Consider the following 19,626-nt stretch of genomic DNA (forward strand, 5'->3'; position numbering starts at 1 on the left):
CACGAGCGGGGAGAAATAGGAGTCCACGACGAGAACAAGTAGTACCCATTGTAAAATACTAACGGATGCGATCATACCAGCACTAATCCACCGGATCCCATCAGAACTCCGAAGTTAAGCGTGCTTGGGCGAGAGTAGTACTAGGATGGGTGACCTCCTGGGAAGTCCTCGTGTTGCATCCCTTTTTCTACTTTTTTTTTTTTTCTCGTTTCGTCGGAGAGACGGAGAAGAGGGGAAGAAAATAGCCTGCCAAAGGCGGGTTAGGACCGTCGGATTTGCCAAAAAAACGTTGTTTTCAGTGTCATCCGTCTATTTTTCAGAATTTTGTGTAACTCGAGTAATTTAAAACTGGAATAACTCGTCGTACGTATTATAAACCGATGACAGCGATTTGGAGACATAAAAATATGTCCGGAAATATTTATTACTAATTTCATTAGCATTTCCCAATCTACCCTTTACTTTTAATAAGAATAAAAAGTTTCAGTTATTTCCCCACTACTTCCAACATATTATTTATTTGAATACTCCAAATTTAATATGGGTAATTTAGGAAAAATCTTTTAGTGAGAGAACAATAAATAAAAATGGTCAATAAGTTGGATCTGCTAAAAAGTCAAACATAATCGGACGGAGGGTGTAAATGTTTTTACGTCGTGTCACTATAGAGTGCTTGAAAAGGCACGAGCGGGGAGAAATAGGAGTCCACGACGAGAACAAGTAGTACCCATTGTAAAATACTAACGGATGCGATCATACCAGCACTAATCCACCGGATCCCATCAGAACTCCGAAGTTAAGCGTGCTTGGGCGAGAGTAGTACTAGGATGGGTGACCTCCTGGGAAGTCCTCGTGTTGCATCCCTTTTTCTACTTTTTTTTTTTTTCTCGTTTCGTCGGAGAGACGGAGAAGAGGGGAAGAAAATAACCTGCCAAAGGCGGGTTAGGACCGTCGGATTTGCCAAAAAAACGTTGTTTTCAGTGTCATCCGTCTATTTTTCAGAATTTTGTGTAACTCGAGTAATTTAAAACTGGAATAACTCGTCGTACGTATTATAAACCGATGACAGCGATTTGGAGACATAAAAATATGTCCGGAAATATTTATTACTAATTTCATTAGCATTTCCCAATCTACCCTTTACTTTTAATAAGAATAAAAAGTTTCAGTTATTTCCCCACTACTTCCAACATATTATTTATTTGAATACTCCAAATTTAATATGGGTAATTTAGGAAAAATCTTTTAGTGAGAGAACAATAAATAAAAATGGTCAATAAGTTGGATCTGCTAAAAAGTCAAACATAATCGGACGGAGGGTGTAAATGTTTTTACGTCGTGTCACTATAGAGTGCTTGAAAAGGCACGAGCGGGGAGAAATAGGAGTCCACGACGAGAACAAGTAGTACCCATTGTAAAATACTAACGGATGCGATCATACCAGCACTAATCCACCGGATCCCATCAGAACTCCGAAGTTAAGCGTGCTTGGGCGAGAGTAGTACTAGGATGGGTGACCTCCTGGGAAGTCCTCGTGTTGCATCCCTTTTTCTACTTTTTTTTTTTTTCTCGTTTCGTCGGAGAGACGGAGAAGAGGGGAAGAAAATAACCTGCCAAAGGCGGGTTAGGACCGTCGGATTTGCCAAAAAAACGTTGTTTTCAGTGTCATCCGTCTATTTTTCAGAATTTTGTGTAACTCGAGTAATTTAAAACTGGAATAACTCGTCGTACGTATTATAAACCGATGACAGCGATTTGGAGACATAAAAATATGTCCGGAAATATTTATTACTAATTTCATTAGCATTTCCCAATCTACCCTTTACTTTTAATAAGAATAAAAAGTTTCAGTTATTTTCACACTACTTCCAACATATTATTTATTTGAATACTCCAAATTTAATATGGGTAATTTAGGAAAAATCTTTTAGTGAGAGAACAATAAATAAAAATGGTCAATAAGTTGGATCTGCTAAAAAGTCAAACATAATCGGACGGAGGGTGTAAATGTTTTTACGTCGTGTCACTATAGAGTGCTTGAAAAGGCACGAGCGGGGAGAAATAGGAGTCCACGACGAGAACAAGTAGTACCCATTGTAAAATACTAACGGATGCGATCATACCAGCACTAATCCACCGGATCCCATCAGAACTCCGAAGTTAAGCGTGCTTGGGCGAGAGTAGTACTAGGATGGGTGACCTCCTGGGAAGTCCTCGTGTTGCATCCCTTTTTCTACTTTTTTTTTTTTTCTCGTTTCGTCGGAGAGACGGAGAAGAGGGGAAGAAAATAACCTGCCAAAGGCGGGTTAGGACCGTCGGATTTGCCAAAAAAACGTTGTTTTCAGTGTCATCCGTCTATTTTTCAGAATTTTGTGTAACTCGAGTAATTTAAAACTGGAATAACTCGTCGTACGTATTATAAACCGATGACAGCGATTTGGAGACATAAAAATATGTCCGGAAATATTTATTACTAATTTCATTAGCATTTCCCAATCTACCCTTTACTTTTAATAAGAATAAAAAGTTTCAGTTATTTCCCCACTACTTCCAACATATTATTTATTTGAATACTCCAAATTTAATATGGGTAATTTAGGAAAAATCTTTTAGTGAGAGAACAATAAATAAAAATGGTCAATAAGTTGGATCTGCTAAAAAGTCAAACATAATCGGACGGAGGGTGTAAATGTTTTTACGTCGTGTCACTATAGAGTGCTTGAAAAGGCACGAGCGGGGAGAAATAGGAGTCCACGACGAGAACAAGTAGTACCCATTGTAAAATACTAACGGATGCGATCATACCAGCACTAATCCACCGGATCCCATCAGAACTCCGAAGTTAAGCGTGCTTGGGCGAGAGTAGTACTAGGATGGGTGACCTCCTGGGAAGTCCTCGTGTTGCATCCCTTTTTCTACTTTTTTTTTTTTCTCGTTTCGTCGGAGAGACGGAGAAGAGGGGAAGAAAATAACCTGCCAAAGGCGGGTTAGGACCGTCGGATTTGCCAAAAAAACGTTGTTTTCAGTGTCATCCGTCTATTTTTCAGAATTTTGTGTAACTCGAGTAATTTAAAACTGGAATAACTCGTCGTACGTATTATAAACCGATGACAGCGATTTGGAGACATAAAAATATGTCCGGAAATATTTATTACTAATTTCATTAGCATTTCCCAATCTACCCTTTACTTTTAATAAGAATAAAAAGTTTCAGTTATTTCCCCACTACTTCCAACATATTATTTATTTGAATACTCCAAATTTAATATGGGTAATTTAGGAAAAATCTTTTAGTGAGAGAACAATAAATAAAAATGGTCAATAAGTTGGATCTGCTAAAAAGTCAAACATAATCGGACGGAGGGTGTAAATGTTTTTACGTCGTGTCACTATAGAGTGCTTGAAAAGGCACGAGCGGGGAGAAATAGGAGTCCACGACGAGAACAAGTAGTACCCATTGTAAAATACTAACGGATGCGATCATACCAGCACTAATCCACCGGATCCCATCAGAACTCCGAAGTTAAGCGTGCTTGGGCGAGAGTAGTACTAGGATGGGTGACCTCCTGGGAAGTCCTCGTGTTGCATCCCTTTTTCTACTTTTTTTTTTTTTCTCGTTTCGTCGGAGAGACGGAGAAGAGGGGAAGAAAATAACCTGCCAAAGGCGGGTTAGGACCGTCGGATTTGCCAAAAAAACGTTGTTTTCAGTGTCATCCGTCTATTTTTCAGAATTTTGTGTAACTCGAGTAATTTAAAACTGGAATAACTCGTCGTACGTATTATAAACCGATGACAGCGATTTGGAGACATAAAAATATGTCCGGAAATATTTATTACTAATTTCATTAGCATTTCCCAATCTACCCTTTACTTTTAATAAGAATAAAAAGTTTCAGTTATTTCCCCACTACTTCCAACATATTATTTATTTGAATACTCCAAATTTAATATGGGTAATTTAGGAAAAATCTTTTAGTGAGAGAACAATAAATAAAAATGGTCAATAAGTTGGATCTGCTAAAAAGTCAAACATAATCGGACGGAGGGTGTAAATGTTTTTACGTCGTGTCACTATAGAGTGCTTGAAAAGGCACGAGCGGGGAGAAATAGGAGTCCACGACGAGAACAAGTAGTACCCATTGTAAAATACTAACGGATGCGATCATACCAGCACTAATCCACCGGATCCCATCAGAACTCCGAAGTTAAGCGTGCTTGGGCGAGAGTAGTACTAGGATGGGTGACCTCCTGGGAAGTCCTCGTGTTGCATCCCTTTTTCTACTTTTTTTTTTTTTCTCGTTTCGTCGGAGAGACGGAGAAGAGGGGAAGAAAATAACCTGCCAAAGGCGGGTTAGGACCGTCGGATTTGCCAAAAAAACGTTGTTTTCAGTGTCATCCGTCTATTTTTCAGAATTTTGTGTAACTCGAGTAATTTAAAACTGGAATAACTCGTCGTACGTATTATAAACCGATGACAGCGATTTGGAGACATAAAAATATGTCCGGAAATATTTATTACTAATTTCATTAGCATTTCCCAATCTACCCTTTACTTTTAATAAGAATAAAAAGTTTCAGTTATTTCCCCACTACTTCCAACATATTATTTATTTGAATACTCCAAATTTAATATGGGTAATTTAGGAAAAATCTTTTAGTGAGAGAACAATAAATAAAAATGGTCAATAAGTTGGATCTGCTAAAAAGTCAAACATAATCGGACGGAGGGTGTAAATGTTTTTACGTCGTGTCACTATAGAGTGCTTGAAAAGGCACGAGCGGGGAGAAATAGGAGTCCACGACGAGAACAAGTAGTACCCATTGTAAAATACTAACGGATGCGATCATACCAGCACTAATCCACCGGATCCCATCAGAACTCCGAAGTTAAGCGTGCTTGGGCGAGAGTAGTACTAGGATGGGTGACCTCCTGGGAAGTCCTCGTGTTGCATCCCTTTTTCTACTTTTTTTTTTTTTTCTCGTTTCGTCGGAGAGACGGAGAAGAGGGGAAGAAAATAACCTGCCAAAGGCGGGTTAGGACCGTCGGATTTGCCAAAAAAACGTTGTTTTCAGTGTCATCCGTCTATTTTTCAGAATTTTGTGTAACTCGAGTAATTTAAAACTGGAATAACTCGTCGTACGTATTATAAACCGATGACAGCGATTTGGAGACATAAAAATATGTCCGGAAATATTTATTACTAATTTCATTAGCATTTCCCAATCTACCCTTTACTTTTAATAAGAATAAAAAGTTTCAGTTATTTCCCCACTACTTCCAACATATTATTTATTTGAATACTCCAAATTTAATATGGGTAATTTAGGAAAAATCTTTTAGTGAGAGAACAATAAATAAAAATGGTCAATAAGTTGGATCTGCTAAAAAGTCAAACATAATCGGACGGAGGGTGTAAATGTTTTTACGTCGTGTCACTATAGAGTGCTTGAAAAGGCACGAGCGGGGAGAAATAGGAGTCCACGACGAGAACAAGTAGTACCCATTGTAAAATACTAACGGATGCGATCATACCAGCACTAATCCACCGGATCCCATCAGAACTCCGAAGTTAAGCGTGCTTGGGCGAGAGTAGTACTAGGATGGGTGACCTCCTGGGAAGTCCTCGTGTTGCATCCCTTTTTCTACTTTTTTTTTTTTTCTCGTTTCGTCGGAGAGACGGAGAAGAGGGGAAGAAAATAACCTGCCAAAGGCGGGTTAGGACCGTCGGATTTGCCAAAAAAACGTTGTTTTCAGTGTCATCCGTCTATTTTTCAGAATTTTGTGTAACTCGAGTAATTTAAAACTGGAATAACTCGTCGTACGTATTATAAACCGATGACAGCGATTTGGAGACATAAAAATATGTCCGGAAATATTTATTACTAATTTCATTAGCATTTCCCAATCTACCCTTTACTTTTAATAAGAATAAAAAGTTTCAGTTATTTCCCCACTACTTCCAACATATTATTTATTTGAATACTCCAAATTTAATATGGGTAATTTAGGAAAAATCTTTTAGTGAGAGAACAATAAATAAAAATGGTCAATAAGTTGGATCTGCTAAAAAGTCAAACATAATCGGACGGAGGGTGTAAATGTTTTTACGTCGTGTCACTATAGAGTGCTTGAAAAGGCACGAGCGGGGAGAAATAGGAGTCCACGACGAGAACAAGTAGTACCCATTGTAAAATACTAACGGATGCGATCATACCAGCACTAATCCACCGGATCCCATCAGAACTCCGAAGTTAAGCGTGCTTGGGCGAGAGTAGTACTAGGATGGGTGACCTCCTGGGAAGTCCTCGTGTTGCATCCCTTTTTCTACTTTTTTTTTTTTTCTCGTTTCGTCGGAGAGACGGAGAAGAGGGGAAGAAAATAACCTGCCAAAGGCGGGTTAGGACCGTCGGATTTGCCAAAAAAACGTTGTTTTCAGTGTCATCCGTCTATTTTTCAGAATTTTGTGTAACTCGAGTAATTTAAAACTGGAATAACTCGTCGTACGTATTATAAACCGATGACAGCGATTTGGAGACATAAAAATATGTCCGGAAATATTTATTACTAATTTCATTAGCATTTCCCAATCTACCCTTTACTTTTAATAAGAATAAAAAGTTTCAGTTATTTCCCCACTACTTCCAACATATTATTTATTTGAATACTCCAAATTTAATATGGGTAATTTAGGAAAAATCTTTTAGTGAGAGAACAATAAATAAAAATGGTCAATAAGTTGGATCTGCTAAAAAGTCAAACATAATCGGACGGAGGGTGTAAATGTTTTTACGTCGTGTCACTATAGAGTGCTTGAAAAGGCACGAGCGGGGAGAAATAGGAGTCCACGACGAGAACAAGTAGTACCCATTGTAAAATACTAACGGATGCGATCATACCAGCACTAATCCACCGGATCCCATCAGAACTCCGAAGTTAAGCGTGCTTGGGCGAGAGTAGTACTAGGATGGGTGACCTCCTGGGAAGTCCTCGTGTTGCATCCCTTTTTCTACTTTTTTTTTTTTTCTCGTTTCGTCGGAGAGACGGAGAAGAGGGGAAGAAAATAACCTGCCAAAGGCGGGTTAGGACCGTCGGATTTGCCAAAAAAACGTTGTTTTCAGTGTCATCCGTCTATTTTTCAGAATTTTGTGTAACTCGAGTAATTTAAAACTGGAATAACTCGTCGTACGTATTATAAACCGATGACAGCGATTTGGAGACATAAAAATATGTCCGGAAATATTTATTACTAATTTCATTAGCATTTCCCAATCTACCCTTTACTTTTAATAAGAATAAAAAGTTTCAGTTATTTCCCCACTACTTCCAACATATTATTTATTTGAATACTCCAAATTTAATATGGGTAATTTAGGAAAAATCTTTTAGTGAGAGAACAATAAATAAAAATGGTCAATAAGTTGGATCTGCTAAAAAGTCAAACATAATCGGACGGAGGGTGTAAATGTTTTTACGTCGTGTCACTATAGAGTGCTTGAAAAGGCACGAGCGGGGAGAAATAGGAGTCCACGACGAGAACAAGTAGTACCCATTGTAAAATACTAACGGATGCGATCATACCAGCACTAATCCACCGGATCCCATCAGAACTCCGAAGTTAAGCGTGCTTGGGCGAGAGTAGTACTAGGATGGGTGACCTCCTGGGAAGTCCTCGTGTTGCATCCCTTTTTCTACTTTTTTTTTTTTCTCGTTTCGTCGGAGAGACGGAGAAGAGGGGAAGAAAATAACCTGCCAAAGGCGGGTTAGGACCGTCGGATTTGCCAAAAAAACGTTGTTTTCAGTGTCATCCGTCTATTTTTCAGAATTTTGTGTAACTCGAGTAATTTAAAACTGGAATAACTCGTCGTACGTATTATAAACCGATGACAGCGATTTGGAGACATAAAAATATGTCCGGAAATATTTATTACTAATTTCATTAGCATTTCCCAATCTACCCTTTACTTTTAATAAGAATAAAAAGTTTCAGTTATTTCCACACTACTTCCAACATATTATTTATTTGAATACTCCAAATTTAATATGGGTAATTTAGGAAAAATCTTTTAGTGAGAGAACAATAAATAAAAATGGTCAATAAGTTGGATCTGCTAAAAAGTCAAACATAATCGGACGGAGGGTGTAAATGTTTTTACGTCGTGTCACTATAGAGTGCTTGAAAAGGCACGAGCGGGGAGAAATAGGAGTCCACGACGAGAACAAGTAGTACCCATTGTAAAATACTAACGGATGCGATCATACCAGCACTAATCCACCGGATCCCATCAGAACTCCGAAGTTAAGCGTGCTTGGGCGAGAGTAGTACTAGGATGGGTGACCTCCTGGGAAGTCCTCGTGTTGCATCCCTTTTTCTACTTTTTTTTTTTTTCTCGTTTCGTCGGAGAGACGGAGAAGAGGGGAAGAAAATAACCTGCCAAAGGCGGGTTAGGACCGTCGGATTTGCCAAAAAAACGTTGTTTTCAGTGTCATCCGTCTATTTTTCAGAATTTTGTGTAACTCGAGTAATTTAAAACTGGAATAACTCGTCGTACGTATTATAAACCGATGACAGCGATTTGGAGACATAAAAATATGTCCGGAAATATTTATTACTAATTTCATTAGCATTTCCCAATCTACCCTTTACTTTTAATAAGAATAAAAAGTTTCAGTTATTTCCCCACTACTTCCAACATATTATTTATTTGAATACTCCAAATTTAATATGGGTAATTTAGGAAAAATCTTTTAGTGAGAGAACAATAAATAAAAATGGTCAATAAGTTGGATCTGCTAAAAAGTCAAACATAATCGGACGGAGGGTGTAAATGTTTTTACGTCGTGTCACTATAGAGTGCTTGAAAAGGCACGAGCGGGGAGAAATAGGAGTCCACGACGAGAACAAGTAGTACCCATTGTAAAATACTAACGGATGCGATCATACCAGCACTAATCCACCGGATCCCATCAGAACTCCGAAGTTAAGCGTGCTTGGGCGAGAGTAGTACTAGGATGGGTGACCTCCTGGGAAGTCCTCGTGTTGCATCCCTTTTTCTACTTTTTTTTTTTTTCTCGTTTCGTCGGAGAGACGGAGAAGAGGGGAAGAAAATAACCTGCCAAAGGCGGGTTAGGACCGTCGGATTTGCCAAAAAAACGTTGTTTTCAGTGTCATCCGTCTATTTTTCAGAATTTTGTGTAACTCGAGTAATTTAAAACTGGAATAACTCGTCGTACGTATTATAAACCGATGACAGCGATTTGGAGACATAAAAATATGTCCGGAAATATTTATTACTAATTTCATTAGCATTTCCCAATCTACCCTTTACTTTTAATAAGAATAAAAAGTTTCAGTTATTTCCCCACTACTTCCAACATATTATTTATTTGAATACTCCAAATTTAATATGGGTAATTTAGGAAAAATCTTTTAGTGAGAGAACAATAAATAAAAATGGTCAATAAGTTGGATCTGCTAAAAAGTCAAACATAATCGGACGGAGGGTGTAAATGTTTTTACGTCGTGTCACTATAGAGTGCTTGAAAAGGCACGAGCGGGGAGAAATAGGAGTCCACGACGAGAACAAGTAGTACCCATTGTAAAATACTAACGGATGCGATCATACCAGCACTAATCCACCGGATCCCATCAGAACTCCGAAGTTAAGCGTGCTTGGGCGAGAGTAGTACTAGGATGGGTGACCTCCTGGGAAGTCCTCGTGTTGCATCCCTTTTTCTACTTTTTTTTTTTTTCTCGTTTCGTCGGAGAGACGGAGAAGAGGGGAAGAAAATAACCTGCCAAAGGCGGGTTAGGACCGTCGGATTTGCCAAAAAAACGTTGTTTTCAGTGTCATCCGTCTATTTTTCAGAATTTTGTGTAACTCGAGTAATTTAAAACTGGAATAACTCGTCGTACGTATTATAAACCGATGACAGCGATTTGGAGACATAAAAATATGTCCGGAAATATTTATTACTAATTTCATTAGCATTTCCCAATCTACCCTTTACTTTTAATAAGAATAAAAAGTTTCAGTTATTTCCCCACTACTTCCAACATATTATTTATTTGAATACTCCAAATTTAATATGGGTAATTTAGGAAAAATCTTTTAGTGAGAGAACAATAAATAAAAATGGTCAATAAGTTGGATCTGCTAAAAAGTCAAACATAATCGGACGGAGGGTGTAAATGTTTTTACGTCGTGTCACTATAGAGTGCTTGAAAAGGCACGAGCGGGGAGAAATAGGAGTCCACGACGAGAACAAGTAGTACCCATTGTAAAATACTAACGGATGCGATCATACCAGCACTAATCCACCGGATCCCATCAGAACTCCGAAGTTAAGCGTGCTTGGGCGAGAGTAGTACTAGGATGGGTGACCTCCTGGGAAGTCCTCGTGTTGCATCCCTTTTTCTACTTTTTTTTTTTTTCTCGTTTCGTCGGAGAGACGGAGAAGAGGGGAAGAAAATAACCTGCCAAAGGCGGGTTAGGACCGTCGGATTTGCCAAAAAAACGTTGTTTTCAGTGTCATCCGTCTATTTTTCAGAATTTTGTGTAACTCGAGTAATTTAAAACTGGAATAACTCGTCGTACGTATTATAAACCGATGACAGCGATTTGGAGACATAAAAATATGTCCGGAAATATTTATTACTAATTTCATTAGCATTTCCCAATCTACCCTTTACTTTTAATAAGAATAAAAAGTTTCAGTTATTTCCCCACTACTTCCAACATATTATTTATTTGAATACTCCAAATTTAATATGGGTAATTTAGGAAAAATCTTTTAGTGAGAGAACAATAAATAAAAATGGTCAATAAGTTGGATCTGCTAAAAAGTCAAACATAATCGGACGGAGGGTGTAAATGTTTTTACGTCGTGTCACTATAGAGTGCTTGAAAAGGCACGAGCGGGGAGAAATAGGAGTCCACGACGAGAACAAGTAGTACCCATTGTAAAATACTAACGGATGCGATCATACCAGCACTAATCCACCGGATCCCATCAGAACTCCGAAGTTAAGCGTGCTTGGGCGAGAGTAGTACTAGGATGGGTGACCTCCTGGGAAGTCCTCGTGTTGCATCCCTTTTTCTACTTTTTTTTTTTTTCTCGTTTCGTCGGAGAGACGGAGAAGAGGGGAAGAAAATAACCTGCCAAAGGCGGGTTAGGACCGTCGGATTTGCCAAAAAAACGTTGTTTTCAGTGTCATCCGTCTATTTTTCAGAATTTTGTGTAACTCGAGTAATTTAAAACTGGAATAACTCGTCGTACGTATTATAAACCGATGACAGCGATTTGGAGACATAAAAATATGTCCGGAAATATTTATTACTAATTTCATTAGCATTTCCCAATCTACCCTTTACTTTTAATAAGAATAAAAAGTTTCAGTTATTTCCCCACTACTTCCAACATATTATTTATTTGAATACTCCAAATTTAATATGGGTAATTTAGGAAAAATCTTTTAGTGAGAGAACAATAAATAAAAATGGTCAATAAGTTGGATCTGCTAAAAAGTCAAACATAATCGGACGGAGGGTGTAAATGTTTTTACGTCGTGTCACTATAGAGTGCTTGAAAAGGCACGAGCGGGGAGAAATAGGAGTCCACGACGAGAACAAGTAGTACCCATTGTAAAATACTAACGGATGCGATCATACCAGCACTAATCCACCGGATCCCATCAGAACTCCGAAGTTAAGCGTGCTTGGGCGAGAGTAGTACTAGGATGGGTGACCTCCTGGGAAGTCCTCGTGTTGCATCCCTTTTTCTACTTTTTTTTTTTTTCTCGTTTCGTCGGAGAGACGGAGAAGAGGGGAAGAAAATAACCTGCCAAAGGCGGGTTAGGACCGTCGGATTTGCCAAAAAAACGTTGTTTTCAGTGTCATCCGTCTATTTTTCAGAATTTTGTGTAACTCGAGTAATTTAAAACTGGAATAACTCGTCGTACGTATTATAAACCGATGACAGCGATTTGGAGACATAAAAATATGTCCGGAAATATTTATTACTAATTTCATTAGCATTTCCCAATCTACCCTTTACTTTTAATAAGAATAAAAAGTTTCAGTTATTTCCACACTACTTCCAACATATTATTTATTTGAATACTCCAAATTTAATATGGGTAATTTAGGAAAAATCTTTTAGTGAGAGAACAATAAATAAAAATGGTCAATAAGTTGGATCTGCTAAAAAGTCAAACATAATCGGACGGAGGGTGTAAATGTTTTTACGTCGTGTCACTATAGAGTGCTTGAAAAGGCACGAGCGGGGAGAAATAGGAGTCCACGACGAGAACAAGTAGTACCCATTGTAAAATACTAACGGATGCGATCATACCAGCACTAATCCACCGGATCCCATCAGAACTCCGAAGTTAAGCGTGCTTGGGCGAGAGTAGTACTAGGATGGGTGACCTCCTGGGAAGTCCTCGTGTTGCATCCCTTTTTCTACTTTTTTTTTTTTTCTCGTTTCGTCGGAGAGACGGAGAAGAGGGGAAGAAAATAACCTGCCAAAGGCGGGTTAGGACCGTCGGATTTGCCAAAAAAACGTTGTTTTCAGTGTCATCCGTCTATTTTTCAGAATTTTGTGTAACTCGAGTAATTTAAAACTGGAATAACTCGTCGTACGTATTATAAACCGATGACAGCGATTTGGAGACATAAAAATATGTCCGGAAATATTTATTACTAATTTCATTAGCATTTCCCAATCTACCCTTTACTTTTAATAAGAATAAAAAGTTTCAGTTATTTCCCCACTACTTCCAACATATTATTTATTTGAATACTCCAAATTTAATATGGGTAATTTAGGAAAAATCTTTTAGTGAGAGAACAATAAATAAAAATGGTCAATAAGTTGGATCTGCTAAAAAGTCAAACATAATCGGACGGAGGGTGTAAATGTTTTTACGTCGTGTCACTATAGAGTGCTTGAAAAGGCACGAGCGGGGAGAAATAGGAGTCCACGACGAGAACAAGTAGTACCCATTGTAAAATACTAACGGATGCGATCATACCAGCACTAATCCACCGGATCCCATCAGAACTCCGAAGTTAAGCGTGCTTGGGCGAGAGTAGTACTAGGATGGGTGACCTCCTGGGAAGTCCTCGTGTTGCATCCCTTTTTCTACTTTTTTTTTTTTTCTCGTTTCGTCGGAGAGACGGAGAAGAGGGGAAGAAAATAACCTGCCAAAGGCGGGTTAGGACCGTCGGATTTGCCAAAAAAACGTTGTTTTCAGTGTCATCCGTCTATTTTTCAGAATTTTGTGTAACTCGAGTAATTTAAAACTGGAATAACTCGTCGTACGTATTATAAACCGATGACAGCGATTTGGAGACATAAAAATATGTCCGGAAATATTTATTACTAATTTCATTAGCATTTCCCAATCTACCCTTTACTTTTAATAAGAATAAAAAGTTTCAGTTATTTCCCCACTACTTCCAACATATTATTTATTTGAATACTCCAAATTTAATATGGGTAATTTAGGAAAAATCTTTTAGTGAGAGAACAATAAATAAAAATGGTCAATAAGTTGGATCTGCTAAAAAGTCAAACATAATCGGACGGAGGGTGTAAATGTTTTTACGTCGTGTCACTATAGAGTGCTTGAAAAGGCACGAGCGGGGAGAAATAGGAGTCCACGACGAGAACAAGTAGTACCCATTGTAAAATACTAACGGATGCGATCATACCAGCACTAATCCACCGGATCCCATCAGAACTCCGAAGTTAAGCGTGCTTGGGCGAGAGTAGTACTAGGATGGGTGACCTCCTGGGAAGTCCTCGTGTTGCATCCCTTTTTCTACTTTTTTTTTTTTTCTCGTTTCGTCGGAGAGACGGAGAAGAGGGGAAGAAAATAACCTGCCAAAGGCGGGTTAGGACCGTCGGATTTGCCAAAAAAACGTTGTTTTCAGTGTCATCCGTCTATTTTTCAGAATTTTGTGTAACTCGAGTAATTTAAAACTGGAATAACTCGTCGTACGTATTATAAACCGATGACAGCGATTTGGAGACATAAAAATATGTCCGGAAATATTTATTACTAATTTCATTAGCATTTCCCAATCTACCCTTTACTTTTAATAAGAATAAAAAGTTTCAGTTATTTCCACACTACTTCCAACATATTATTTATTTGAATACTCCAAATTTAATATGGGTAATTTAGGAAAAATCTTTTAGTGAGAGAACAATAAATAAAAATGGTCAATAAGTTGGATCTGCTAAAAAGTCAAACATAATCGGACGGAGGGTGTAAATGTTTTTACGTCGTGTCACTATAGAGTGCTTGAAAAGGCACGAGCGGGGAGAAATAGGAGTCCACGACGAGAACAAGTAGTACCCATTGTAAAATACTAACGGATGCGATCATACCAGCACTAATCCACCGGATCCCATCAGAACTCCGAAGTTAAGCGTGCTTGGGCGAGAGTAGTACTAGGATGGGTGACCTCCTGGGAAGTCCTCGTGTTGCATCCCTTTTTCTACTTTTTTTTTTTTTCTCGTTTCGTCGGAGAGACGGAGAAGAGGGGAAGAAAATAACCTGCCAAAGGCGGGTTAGGACCGTCGGATTTGCCAAAAAAACGTTGTTTTCAGTGTCATCCGTCTATTTTTCAGAATTTTGTGTAACTCGAGTAATTTAAAACTGGAATAACTCGTCGTACGTATTATAAACCGATGACAGCGATTTGGAGACATAAAAATATGTCCGGAAATATTTATTACTAATTTCATTAGCATTTCCCAATCTACCCTTTACTTTTAATAAGAATAAAAAGTTTCAGTTATTTCCCCACTACTTCCAACATATTATTTATTTGAATACTCCAAATTTAATATGGGTAATTTAGGAAAAATCTTTTAGTGAGAGAACAATAAATAAAAATGGTCAATAAGTTGGATCTGCTAAAAAGTCAAACATAATCGGACGGAGGGTGTAAATGTTTTTACGTCGTGTCACTATAGAGTGCTTGAAAAGGCACGAGCGGGGAGAAATAGGAGTCCACGACGAGAACAAGTAGTACCCATTGTAAAATACTAACGGATGCGATCATACCAGCACTAATCCACCGGATCCCATCAGAACTCCGAAGTTAAGCGTGCTTGGGCGAGAGTAGTACTAGGATGGGTGACCTCCTGGGAAGTCCTCGTGTTGCATCCCTTTTTCTACTTTTTTTTTTTTTCTCGTTTCGTCGGAGAGACGGAGAAGAGGGGAAGAAAATAACCTGCCAAAGGCGGGTTAGGACCGTCGGATTTGCCAAAAAAACGTTGTTTTCAGTGTCATCCGTCTATTTTTCAGAATTTTGTGTAACTCGAGTAATTTAAAACTGGAATAACTCGTCGTACGTATTATAAACCGATGACAGCGATTTGGAGACATAAAAATATGTCCGGAAATATTTATTACTAATTTCATTAGCATTTCCCAATCTACCCTTTACTTTTAATAAGAATAAAAAGTTTCAGTTATTTCCCCACTACTTCCAACATATTATTTATTTGAATACTCCAAATTTAATATGGGTAATTTAGGAAAAATCTTTTAGTGAGAGAACAATAAATAAAAATGGTCAATAAGTTGGATCTGCTAAAAAGTCAAACATAATCGGACGGAGGGTGTAAATGTTTTTACGTCGTGTCACTATAGAGTGCTTGAAAAGGCACGAGCGGGGAGAAATAGGAGTCCACGACGAGAACAAGTAGTACCCATTGTAAAATACTAACGGATGCGATCATACCAGCACTAATCCACCGGATCCCATCAGAACTCCGAAGTTAAGCGTGCTTGGGCGAGAGTAGTACTAGGATGGGTGACCTCCTGGGAAGTCCTCGTGTTGCATCCCTTTTTCTACTTTTTTTTTTTTCTCGTTTCGTCGGAGAGACGGAGAAGAGGGGAAGAAAATAACCTGCCAAAGGCGGGTTAGGACCGTCGGATTTGCCAAAAAAACGTTGTTTTCAGTGTCATCCGTCTATTTTTCAGAATTTTGTGTAACTCGAGTAATTTAAAACTGGAATAACTCGTCGTACGTATTATAAACCGATGACAGCGATTTGGAGACATAAAAATATGTCCGGAAATATTTATTACTAATTTCATTAGCATTTCCCAATCTACCCTTTACTTTTAATAAGAATAAAAAGTTTCAGTTATTTCCCCACTACTTCCAACATATTATTTATTTGAATACTCCAAATTTAATATGGGTAATTTAGGAAAAATCTTTTAGTGAGAGAACAATAAATAAAAATGGTCAATAAGTTGGATCTGCTAAAAAGTCAAACATAATCGGACGGAGGGTGTAAATGTTTTTACGTCGTGTCACTATAGAGTGCTTGAAAAGGCACGAGCGGGGAGAAATAGGAGTCCACGACGAGAACAAGTAGTACCCATTGTAAAATACTAACGGATGCGATCATACCAGCACTAATCCACCGGATCCCATCAGAACTCCGAAGTTAAGCGTGCTTGGGCGAGAGTAGTACTAGGATGGGTGACCTCCTGGGAAGTCCTCGTGTTGCATCCCTTTTTCTACTTTTTTTTTTTTTCTCGTTTCGTCGGAGAGACGGAGAAGAGGGGAAGAAAATAACCTGCCAAAGGCGGGTTAGGACCGTCGGATTTGCCAAAAAAACGTTGTTTTCAGTGTCATCCGTCTATTTTTCAGAATTTTGTGTAACTCGAGTAATTTAAAACTGGAATAACTCGTCGTACGTATTATAAACCGATGACAGCGATTTGGAGACATAAAAATATGTCCGGAAATATTTATTACTAATTTCATTAGCATTTCCCAATCTACCCTTTACTTTTAATAAGAATAAAAAGTTTCAGTTATTTCCCCACTACTTCCAACATATTATTTATTTGAATACTCCAAATTTAATATGGGTAATTTAGGAAAAATCTTTTAGTGAGAGAACAATAAATAAAAATGGTCAATAAGTTGGATCTGCTAAAAAGTCAAACATAATCGGACGGAGGGTGTAAATGTTTTTACGTCGTGTCACTATAGAGTGCTTGAAAAGGCACGAGCGGGGAGAAATAGGAGTCCACGACGAGAACAAGTAGTACCCATTGTAAAATACTAACGGATGCGATCATACCAGCACTAATCCACCGGATCCCATCAGAACTCCGAAGTTAAGCGTGCTTGGGCGAGAGTAGTACTAGGATGGGTGACCTCCTGGGAAGTCCTCGTGTTGCATCCCTTTTTCTACTTTTTTTTTTTTTTCTCGTTTCGTCGGAGAGACGGAGAAGAGGGGAAGAAAATAACCTGCCAAAGGCGGGTTAGGACCGTCGGATTTGCCAAAAAAACGTTGTTTTCAGTGTCATCCGTCTATTTTTCAGAATTTTGTGTAACTCGAGTAATTTAAAACTGGAATAACTCGTCGTACGTATTATAAACCGATGACAGCGATTTGGAGACATAAAAATATGTCCGGAAATATTTATTACTAATTTCATTAGCATTTCCCAATCTACCCTTTACTTTTAATAAGAATAAAAAGTTTCAGTTATTTCCCCACTACTTCCAACATATTATTTATTTGAATACTCCAAATTTAATATGGGTAATTTAGGAAAAATCTTTTAGTGAGAGAACAATAAATAAAAATGGTCAATAAGTTGGATCTGCTAAAAAGTCAAACATAATCGGACGGAGGGTGTAAATGTTTTTACGTCGTGTCACTATAGAGTGCTTGAAAAGGCACGAGCGGGGAGAAATAGGAGTCCACGACGAGAACAAGTAGTACCCATTGTAAAATACTAACGGATGCGATCATACCAGCACTAATCCACCGGATCCCATCAGAACTCCGAAGTTAAGCGTGCTTGGGCGAGAGTAGTACTAGGATGGGTGACCTCCTGGGAAGTCCTCGTGTTGCATCCCTTTTTCTACTTTTTTTTTTTTTCTCGTTTCGTCGGAGAGACGGAGAAGAGGGGAAGAAAATAACCTGCCAAAGGCGGGTTAGGACCGTCGGATTTGCCAAAAAAACGTTGTTTTCAGTGTCATCCGTCTATTTTTCAGAATTTTGTGTAACTCGAGTAATTTAAAACTGGAATAACTCGTCGTACGTATTATAAACCGATGACAGCGATTTGGAGACATAAAAATATGTCCGGAAATATTTATTACTAATTTCATTAGCATTTCCCAATCTACCCTTTACTTTTAATAAGAATAAAAAGTTTCAGTTATTTCCCCACTACTTCCAACATATTATTTATTTGAATACTCCAAATTTAATATGGGTAATTTAGGAAAAATCTTTTAGTGAGAGAACAATAAATAAAAATGGTCAATAAGTTGGATCTGCTAAAAAGTCAAACATAATCGGACGGAGGGTGTAAATGTTTTTACGTCGTGTCACTATAGAGTGCTTGAAAAGGCACGAGCGGGGAGAAATAGGAGTCCACGACGAGAACAAGTAGTACCCATTGTAAAATACTAACGGATGCGATCATACCAGCACTAATCCACCGGATCCCATCAGAACTCCGAAGTTAAGCGTGCTTGGGCGAGAGTAGTACTAGGATGGGTGACCTCCTGGGAAGTCCTCGTGTTGCATCCCTTTTTCTACTTTTTTTTTTTTTCTCGTTTCGTCGGAGAGACGGAGAAGAGGGGAAGAAAATAACCTGCCAAAGGCGGGTTAGGACCGTCGGATTTGCCAAAAAAACGTTGTTTTCAGTGTCATCCGTCTATTTTTCAGAATTTTGTGTAACTCGAGTAATTTAAAACTGGAATAACTCGTCGTACGTATTATAAACCGATGACAGCGATTTGGAGACATAAAAATATGTCCGGAAATATTTATTACTAATTTCATTAGCATTTCCCAATCTACCCTTTACTTTTAATAAGAATAAAAAGTTTCAGTTATTTCCCCACTACTTCCAACATATTATTTATTTGAATACTCCAAATTTAATATGGGTAATTTAGGAAAAATCTTTTAGTGAGAGAACAATAAATAAAAATGGTCAATAAGTTGGATCTGCTAAAAAGTCAAACATAATCGGACGGAGGGTGTAAATGTTTTTACGTCGTGTCACTATAGAGTGCTTGAAAAGGCACGAGCGGGGAGAAATAGGAGTCCACGACGAGAACAAGTAGTACCCATTGTAAAATACTAACGGATGCGATCATACCAGCACTAATCCACCGGATCCCATCAGAACTCCGAAGTTAAGCGTGCTTGGGCGAGAGTAGTACTAGGATGGGTGACCTCCTGGGAAGTCCTCGTGTTGCATCCCTTTTTCTACTTTTTTTTTTTTTCTCGTTTCGTCGGAGAGACGGAGAAGAGGGGAAGAAAATAACCTGCCAAAGGCGGGTTAGGACCGTCGGATTTGCCAAAAAAACGTTGTTTTCAGTGTCATCCGTCTATTTTTCAGAATTTTGTGTAACTCGAGTAATTTAAAACTGGAATAACTCGTCGTACGTATTATAAACCGATGACAGCGATTTGGAGACATAAAAATATGTCCGGAAATATTTATTACTAATTTCATTAGCATTTCCCAATCTACCCTTTACTTTTAATAAGAATAAAAAGTTTCAGTTATTTCCCCACTACTTCCAACATATTATTTATTTGAATACTCC

At 38.3% G+C, this 19,626-nt stretch overlaps 29 non-coding genes across 29 annotated transcripts; all 29 read left to right on the forward strand.

Annotated features, from left to right (window-relative positions):
* The first annotated feature begins 63 nt into the window (after positions 1-63).
* Positions 64-182, forward strand: LOC147561587 (5S ribosomal RNA). The gene has a single exon (XR_015232598.1). It is a non-coding gene; the product is annotated as a 5S ribosomal RNA (ribosomal RNA).
* A 563-nt stretch (positions 183-745) lies between these two features.
* LOC147561588 (5S ribosomal RNA) lies at positions 746-864 on the forward strand. The gene has a single exon (XR_015232599.1). It is a non-coding gene; the product is annotated as a 5S ribosomal RNA (ribosomal RNA).
* Positions 865-1,427: 563 nt separating this feature from the next.
* On the forward strand, positions 1,428-1,546 carry LOC147561589 (5S ribosomal RNA). Its single transcript, XR_015232600.1, has one exon. It is a non-coding gene; the product is annotated as a 5S ribosomal RNA (ribosomal RNA).
* Positions 1,547-2,109: 563 nt separating this feature from the next.
* LOC147561590 (5S ribosomal RNA) lies at positions 2,110-2,228 on the forward strand. Its single transcript, XR_015232601.1, has one exon. It is a non-coding gene; the product is annotated as a 5S ribosomal RNA (ribosomal RNA).
* A 563-nt stretch (positions 2,229-2,791) lies between these two features.
* LOC147561591 (5S ribosomal RNA) lies at positions 2,792-2,910 on the forward strand. Its single transcript, XR_015232602.1, has one exon. It is a non-coding gene; the product is annotated as a 5S ribosomal RNA (ribosomal RNA).
* A 562-nt stretch (positions 2,911-3,472) lies between these two features.
* LOC147561592 (5S ribosomal RNA) lies at positions 3,473-3,591 on the forward strand. Its single transcript, XR_015232603.1, has one exon. It is a non-coding gene; the product is annotated as a 5S ribosomal RNA (ribosomal RNA).
* A 563-nt stretch (positions 3,592-4,154) lies between these two features.
* Positions 4,155-4,273, forward strand: LOC147561593 (5S ribosomal RNA). The gene has a single exon (XR_015232604.1). It is a non-coding gene; the product is annotated as a 5S ribosomal RNA (ribosomal RNA).
* Positions 4,274-4,836: 563 nt separating this feature from the next.
* LOC147561594 (5S ribosomal RNA) lies at positions 4,837-4,955 on the forward strand. Its single transcript, XR_015232605.1, has one exon. It is a non-coding gene; the product is annotated as a 5S ribosomal RNA (ribosomal RNA).
* A 564-nt stretch (positions 4,956-5,519) lies between these two features.
* On the forward strand, positions 5,520-5,638 carry LOC147561595 (5S ribosomal RNA). The gene has a single exon (XR_015232606.1). It is a non-coding gene; the product is annotated as a 5S ribosomal RNA (ribosomal RNA).
* A 563-nt stretch (positions 5,639-6,201) lies between these two features.
* On the forward strand, positions 6,202-6,320 carry LOC147561596 (5S ribosomal RNA). Its single transcript, XR_015232608.1, has one exon. It is a non-coding gene; the product is annotated as a 5S ribosomal RNA (ribosomal RNA).
* A 563-nt stretch (positions 6,321-6,883) lies between these two features.
* Positions 6,884-7,002, forward strand: LOC147561597 (5S ribosomal RNA). Its single transcript, XR_015232609.1, has one exon. It is a non-coding gene; the product is annotated as a 5S ribosomal RNA (ribosomal RNA).
* Positions 7,003-7,565: 563 nt separating this feature from the next.
* On the forward strand, positions 7,566-7,684 carry LOC147561598 (5S ribosomal RNA). The gene has a single exon (XR_015232610.1). It is a non-coding gene; the product is annotated as a 5S ribosomal RNA (ribosomal RNA).
* A 562-nt stretch (positions 7,685-8,246) lies between these two features.
* On the forward strand, positions 8,247-8,365 carry LOC147561599 (5S ribosomal RNA). The gene has a single exon (XR_015232611.1). It is a non-coding gene; the product is annotated as a 5S ribosomal RNA (ribosomal RNA).
* A 563-nt stretch (positions 8,366-8,928) lies between these two features.
* On the forward strand, positions 8,929-9,047 carry LOC147561600 (5S ribosomal RNA). The gene has a single exon (XR_015232612.1). It is a non-coding gene; the product is annotated as a 5S ribosomal RNA (ribosomal RNA).
* Positions 9,048-9,610: 563 nt separating this feature from the next.
* On the forward strand, positions 9,611-9,729 carry LOC147561601 (5S ribosomal RNA). The gene has a single exon (XR_015232613.1). It is a non-coding gene; the product is annotated as a 5S ribosomal RNA (ribosomal RNA).
* Positions 9,730-10,292: 563 nt separating this feature from the next.
* On the forward strand, positions 10,293-10,411 carry LOC147561602 (5S ribosomal RNA). Its single transcript, XR_015232614.1, has one exon. It is a non-coding gene; the product is annotated as a 5S ribosomal RNA (ribosomal RNA).
* Positions 10,412-10,974: 563 nt separating this feature from the next.
* Positions 10,975-11,093, forward strand: LOC147561603 (5S ribosomal RNA). The gene has a single exon (XR_015232615.1). It is a non-coding gene; the product is annotated as a 5S ribosomal RNA (ribosomal RNA).
* A 563-nt stretch (positions 11,094-11,656) lies between these two features.
* On the forward strand, positions 11,657-11,775 carry LOC147561604 (5S ribosomal RNA). Its single transcript, XR_015232616.1, has one exon. It is a non-coding gene; the product is annotated as a 5S ribosomal RNA (ribosomal RNA).
* A 563-nt stretch (positions 11,776-12,338) lies between these two features.
* On the forward strand, positions 12,339-12,457 carry LOC147561605 (5S ribosomal RNA). The gene has a single exon (XR_015232617.1). It is a non-coding gene; the product is annotated as a 5S ribosomal RNA (ribosomal RNA).
* A 563-nt stretch (positions 12,458-13,020) lies between these two features.
* LOC147561606 (5S ribosomal RNA) lies at positions 13,021-13,139 on the forward strand. The gene has a single exon (XR_015232619.1). It is a non-coding gene; the product is annotated as a 5S ribosomal RNA (ribosomal RNA).
* Positions 13,140-13,702: 563 nt separating this feature from the next.
* On the forward strand, positions 13,703-13,821 carry LOC147561607 (5S ribosomal RNA). The gene has a single exon (XR_015232620.1). It is a non-coding gene; the product is annotated as a 5S ribosomal RNA (ribosomal RNA).
* A 563-nt stretch (positions 13,822-14,384) lies between these two features.
* On the forward strand, positions 14,385-14,503 carry LOC147561608 (5S ribosomal RNA). The gene has a single exon (XR_015232621.1). It is a non-coding gene; the product is annotated as a 5S ribosomal RNA (ribosomal RNA).
* Positions 14,504-15,066: 563 nt separating this feature from the next.
* On the forward strand, positions 15,067-15,185 carry LOC147561609 (5S ribosomal RNA). The gene has a single exon (XR_015232622.1). It is a non-coding gene; the product is annotated as a 5S ribosomal RNA (ribosomal RNA).
* A 563-nt stretch (positions 15,186-15,748) lies between these two features.
* LOC147561610 (5S ribosomal RNA) lies at positions 15,749-15,867 on the forward strand. Its single transcript, XR_015232623.1, has one exon. It is a non-coding gene; the product is annotated as a 5S ribosomal RNA (ribosomal RNA).
* A 562-nt stretch (positions 15,868-16,429) lies between these two features.
* LOC147561611 (5S ribosomal RNA) lies at positions 16,430-16,548 on the forward strand. Its single transcript, XR_015232625.1, has one exon. It is a non-coding gene; the product is annotated as a 5S ribosomal RNA (ribosomal RNA).
* Positions 16,549-17,111: 563 nt separating this feature from the next.
* Positions 17,112-17,230, forward strand: LOC147561612 (5S ribosomal RNA). Its single transcript, XR_015232626.1, has one exon. It is a non-coding gene; the product is annotated as a 5S ribosomal RNA (ribosomal RNA).
* A 564-nt stretch (positions 17,231-17,794) lies between these two features.
* Positions 17,795-17,913, forward strand: LOC147561613 (5S ribosomal RNA). Its single transcript, XR_015232627.1, has one exon. It is a non-coding gene; the product is annotated as a 5S ribosomal RNA (ribosomal RNA).
* A 563-nt stretch (positions 17,914-18,476) lies between these two features.
* LOC147561614 (5S ribosomal RNA) lies at positions 18,477-18,595 on the forward strand. Its single transcript, XR_015232628.1, has one exon. It is a non-coding gene; the product is annotated as a 5S ribosomal RNA (ribosomal RNA).
* A 563-nt stretch (positions 18,596-19,158) lies between these two features.
* On the forward strand, positions 19,159-19,277 carry LOC147561615 (5S ribosomal RNA). Its single transcript, XR_015232629.1, has one exon. It is a non-coding gene; the product is annotated as a 5S ribosomal RNA (ribosomal RNA).
* The last annotated feature ends 349 nt before the right edge of the window (positions 19,278-19,626 follow it).

Source organism: Eschscholzia californica, unplaced genomic scaffold (genome assembly GCF_041429995.1).
Source record: "Eschscholzia californica isolate CP2 unplaced genomic scaffold, dmEscCali1.0.p SCAF_15, whole genome shotgun sequence".
Classification (NCBI taxonomy): Eukaryota; Viridiplantae; Streptophyta; class Magnoliopsida; order Ranunculales; family Papaveraceae; genus Eschscholzia; species Eschscholzia californica.